The following is a 5,559-nucleotide window of genomic DNA, read 5'->3' on the forward strand; positions in this document are numbered from 1 at the left end:
TAAAGATCTTCTTTGCCAGTGGTTCCATTGTCCGGGCCATCCTAAATTTAACAACAAATATACGTAAACCTAAGTAAACATACTCAAACAGTACCACTTGTATAAAAGTAACTCCAATTCATTCCCACAGTTTGATTATCTGTATAGGAATAAAATACCCCAAAGTTACTGTGTACTTATTTGTATTAGACATACTTCGTTCCTAGTTTTCAATCTCCATGCCCACAAGGCACAATGAACCAAAGACAGGATTGGATAAAGCACAGAGAATTGAGGGAATTGTAAAAAAGAATTAATTTATGGAACTACAATTTAAAAATCTGAGAATATAGAATGGTGGGAGATAGGGTAAATGATGTTTTTTAGCTGAACTAGGAACTAAGATACGATCTAATGGGCACAATATGTGAAAACAGTTGTACATGTTTTATAGTTGGAGGTTTTCATTTATACAACATATATTGAACTATGTGCCACAGTCCAGGCATTTTATACAAAGCTGAGTGATTAACTGGTTCTTGTTCCTGAGGAGCTGTTATTCTATTTTCAAACTAAATGCATCACCTAAAACCTTGTTAAAACTGTACATTCCCGAGTCTCAGCCTGCAATTCCCCAATCCCAAGATTCTGATGCAGCAAGTCTACACTTGGCACCCCAGTAATCGGCCCTTTAGCAGGCAATTCGATTGATGGGCCTCCATCACCTAGTAGGTGGCAAGACTAGACTTTAGATCTTAATTCTCTTCTTGTAATTAAAAGCTAATCAAGAGAGGATTTGAGTATTCTCTTTCTCTAAAGAAAACCTAAACAAGGAAAAGGGCTATATACCAAGAAAATAGCATAGATGACTCTTACTGAATATATGAAATGTAAACCCAAGTTTTTTACTCTGCCTCCTTTTAACTCCAAAGTCCAGAACAACAGGATTTTAATCTCAGAATTCTGATATTGTCCTGTATGTGCTCTTTGTCACACTGTTCCCTGTCCTTTTGTGCAGAGATGGTATGTTCAATACTCTACAGTCCCAGTTCTCGCTCACTGTAATGGGTTTTCTCCATTCTCTTTTGACTCCTTTTCACAATGCCTGAGGGTGGGGGTAATTAAACACCCTACCTTTGTAGGATTGCTCTACTAATATTGTTACCAGGTGTCCCTTCCTCCCCAAATTGCCTGCTCTCATTTTGATAATATGATCACCCTGGGGACTAAAAGATTAAAACGTTCTTAAATGATGCAGAGAAGTTATACACACATACACACACATACAACAATGAAGCAAGTGAGTGGGTGGGGAGGATTGTTTTGCTGTTAGCTACAGAGCTGTCCGTTATTGACAAGAAATGAGTCCTGATCAGTACAGGGCACTGTCTTGGGGTTATTTTTAATGTTCAAAGAGCGAAAAGAACAAAACAAGGCCTGCCTGCAGCCAGATCCACAGTGTAAGGAATCCAAGTAAAATTTTGTTTTGTTAGGAGTAGTCAAGGCTAAGAGTTCAAACAAATCCAAATAACACTGTATACATAATAAAGCATTTATCTTTCTTAAATATGTATGTATACACACACATTTTACATTCTAAGTCCCTCAGCTTCAAGAGAGGTGTTTATAACGACAGATAAAGCCCCATTTGATAAAGACCACCCAAAGGCATACCACCCAAGACAAAGTTAGTTTACTAACTGGCAGAGGAAGAACGAGATTAGAGATTTTGATGGAACTTAAGTGAAATTTAAAGCAGTCCTCTGATGGGCTCAAAGAAAAGCAGAGCTGTATATCATGGTGTTAACTTCACACTGGGCTGAGAAGTTGGCTCTGGGTGCACAAGCTTAAGACAAATGCTCAATGTCTGAAAATCCCTCATCTGTGCACCAAAGCTGGAAATCAACACGGCTCAGTATTTCTAGGCAACGTGATTTCAAACAGCAAGGTCTCTCACAGTCTAGATGTTGGAGAACACGGTTTCTCTGCTACGTCCCTGAGTTTAATTAGCAAAAGGACTTTTTCCAGGTTCCAACTGTCAGTAGCCAAGCAACCAGCGAGGCGTCTGAGTGCGGCCTCGGACAGGCTACCTACGATCCTCAGCCCCTCGCGGCCCGCCGCGTCACTGGAGCCTCCTGCTCCCCAGCTTCCCGGTTCTCCGTGCAACCTGGCTCCCCATGGCGCTCCACGGCCCGCTCGGATGCCGGGACGCTCCAGCCCAGCCTGCAGCTGGCACGCGCTGCGCAGCCGCTGCCGCGAGGCCAAGGTCGCCGAGGGACCCGGAAACACTGGGGCAGCCCCGCGCTCCCTTCAGCGGACTACAGACAGTAACAACCTAATATTCGGCACGACACGAGGACTCTAGCGAGGTCCCCAAAAGACCTGACCCGCTCCCCACTCTCGGGAGCCAAAGTCAAGAAACCCAACTAGAGTCACACGCTGAAATCTTACCTTCGTCGCTACACGCAGGGCTGCGCATGCGTAAGAGTTGGCAGCGCCCCTCTCCTCCCACGTGGGCCCCGCCCCCACACCGTAATTACCGTTTCTCCTTCTTTGCTAAGGGGCCGTTGGTCCTGCCTGCAGGATACGGTACATTATCTTATTTAATCTTCACAGCAGCCCTATACTGTGAATATCTCATTTTACAGAGAAGGGGAAAGGCTTGCGCTGCCCACAATCACTCAGCTAATAAGAGAACTGAGATTTGAACGCAGGATACTGACTCCAAAGCTTGTGCTCATTTTCTACACTCTTCAACCCAAAATGCGGTAGTTTCTGAGAATCAGCAATAGCGGCCTCACCTGGGAGCTTGTTAGAAATGCAGATCTACAGAATCGACATAGGCATTTTAGCCATATCCCTAGTTTGCAAATTAAGGCGTTTGCAGATCAAAATTTGAGAAAGAGTGCTCGCTTTGGCAGCCCATATACTAAAATTTGAGAAGCACTACATGTACCACCCACCAGGTGGGAGGAGGAAAAGAAGGGAGAATGAGAAGGGAAGGAAGAGAAGAGCAATATAAAAGTATATTAAGGTACAGGCAGAAAACAAAGCCTGCAATACCCAAAATAGACACAGATCTACCTTCACTCTATAGTCTAGTGAAGGATAAAATACATCCACAAATAATTAATGAAAAGCACACAATGATTAGGGCCTTGCTTCTGATCAGAGGGTTATATCCATGAGGTTTGAGGGAAGGGGTGATAGTTGGGAGCTAGCTTTGTCAGTGCCAAGTAAGGAAGTACCTCTGAGGGGCTCTCTGTCTGTCCCAAATTTCCTATTGAACTCCCACAATCCAACCTATGTGGTTCATTTGCACAACTAAACTATCATAAATTGTGGAAAATGTGGGTGCGTAAACTATTTTCATTTAAAGCTAATAATATTATTGGTCAAGATCCCTAAGGACTACAGAGATTCAGATCCCCAATCTCTTCTACTATGTCAACTTTACTGGTATTCTCTTCATGTTTGGGCTTCGTACAGTCTCTTGATCTATCTGCTCTATAGAAACTGCCTCTGGGTTGAAACTTCATTCTATTAATGTTACATATCTGATTTTTCTCTCAAGTTTTTCTCGTAAGATCTCCTTTTGCACTAAAATAATTAGCAAAATGACTTTCCAGGTTCCAACTGTCAAGAGCCAAGCAACCAGCGAGGCACTTGCGTGTTATTTTTACTTTGTTATTGTTTTTGCTGCCATAACTTATTTTTGCCAAAACTTTTTAGAACTCCACCCCCAGGCATCACCTACACTGTTGAGGTTCCCCTTTCCCCTCCAACCAGGACATCTACAATCTTTAAAGATTCAACCCTATTCAAAGATTCACTCACAATAAATAATAAACATTTCTCATTTTAAAAGCAACCTTTATGACTTCAATAATTTGTTATATGTACACATATGTGTGTATATTAATCACTTAAGACACTAATCTATGCTGCCAGGCCCTACAACTTTGGTTTGAAATGCTAGAGCATCAGTGTTAAAGGTACCAGGGTGACAAAATAAGATAAAAAGGTAATTGGAATGGTTCAGACTGAAAAAAAGAGGAAAAAAATCCTTGATAGCAAAGGTGGAAATAATTGCACAGAAACTCAATCACTTCCATTGGGGAGTGTACATAAACTAGTTAAGGGAGGTCGTTAATTGGGGTGGGAGTTTCCCAGTGTCACACAAAACTTGACATCCTCATATTCCTTTCTTACACATCCTGGATCTCACTGTAGATTTCACAAACATGTTTTGAGATAAAAGACCATTTGGCCACAAGGTTTAGGGCAGGAAAAGTGGAGACTCTAGTGGAGACTCATCAAGTTGATTTGGTCAATGATTTGGGGTAGAGGACAGAGGGTGTTGGGACAGGTGGGAGAGACTCTAGTGGCAGATTTTCAAAGTGGCACTGATATAAGTGTCAAGTAGAGGGACTCACAAGTAGCAGGTGTAAGTGCTACATAATTGAGGAGGAGGGGGTAACTAACCTGCCCCAGCCCCAACCCCATCTGCAAATGCTCAAGCTCTTCAGTTCAGAAGTCTGGTCAATCCTCCTCCAAGTCTCCAGCACCCTTCCCAAAGAGTCCTGTACATTCCCAGTGTGATCCTGATTTGTGCACCCTTCCCAAAGAGTCCTGTACATTCCCAGTGTGATCCTGATTTGCTCACTCTGGCAGAGAGATGCAAGCGGCCAAGAGGAAATTCTCCTTGTTACATCATGCCCCAGGCACAGAAGCTGGCTAGTCTCAATCTTCTATAGTGATTAGAAGTGCAAGGGCAGCAGGGATCTCCATACTTATAAGTACCTAGGAAGTCTGCTCTCTGTTATCCCATGGTCACCTTAGAGGAAGAGCAGCTAACCAACCTGGCTGAGATCCTCAAGGTAAAACACTGTCAATCACCTGATATGAGGCAGCGGAAATTAGTCTAGATGACCCACTGAGGGTGGGTGCCAAAGGGCACCTACTGGACAAGAGAGGCCCAGTATCTTGGTGATGGCTCAGGCTTCCCTTCAGATGGCCATAGGACACACAGAGAAGTGGAATGCTGTGGCCACTGAGTTTACTGTCCCTGAGGCTGGGGTGGTGGGGGCAGGCTCCCTGCTCTGGTGGCTCCTGGTCGCTGGGAGTGGTTCTCCATCATCCTCTATCTATAAGGCGAAAGCATTACCAGATAAACGCCCCTGGATCCTGAATGTTTTCAGCATCCATCATCTCCTGATCTCCATCCTACCTCCCTAGTGTTCAACTTCTGAAGAGGGGAGCCAGTTTTAGTAAATCCCCAAATACAAAGAGGTTACATCCCTCTTCCAACACATGGAATTCCAAGGTAAATTTCAATCCTGAACTACACTGGGAAAAAACTTTTCCCTTGCTAAAGAAGAGGGGAGAAAAGCACAGCTTAACCCTAAAGGGGCACCCCACTACATAGAGAGGAAGATAGAACTGGAGGGGCTGATTTACCTATCTCTAAAAACCAGTCTTGGGCCAACCGACACAAAGGAGCAATATGGTACTTGATTCCTGCTTTCCTAATCAGACGATTTCAATCACCCTAGACTTCTTTTTTTATTGTCACCTGTT

At 43.6% G+C, this 5,559-nt stretch overlaps 2 protein-coding genes across 3 annotated transcripts in view; one reads left to right on the forward strand and one right to left on the reverse strand.

Moving 5' to 3' along the window:
• The window catches only part of CEBPZ (CCAAT/enhancer binding protein zeta), a 45,752-nt gene that overhangs the window by 37,961 nt on the left and 2,232 nt on the right, over positions 1-5,559 (forward strand). The window lies entirely within an intron of this gene.
• Positions 1-5,559, reverse strand: part of CEBPZOS (CEBPZ opposite strand) — a 37,354-nt gene that overhangs the window by 15,556 nt on the left and 16,239 nt on the right. The gene's annotated exons all lie outside the window — the stretch shown is intronic.

Source organism: Pteropus vampyrus, unplaced genomic scaffold (assembly GCF_000151845.1).
Source record: "Pteropus vampyrus isolate Shadow unplaced genomic scaffold, Pvam_2.0 Scaffold66, whole genome shotgun sequence".
Lineage (NCBI taxonomy): Eukaryota > Metazoa > Chordata > Mammalia > Chiroptera > Pteropodidae > Pteropus > Pteropus vampyrus.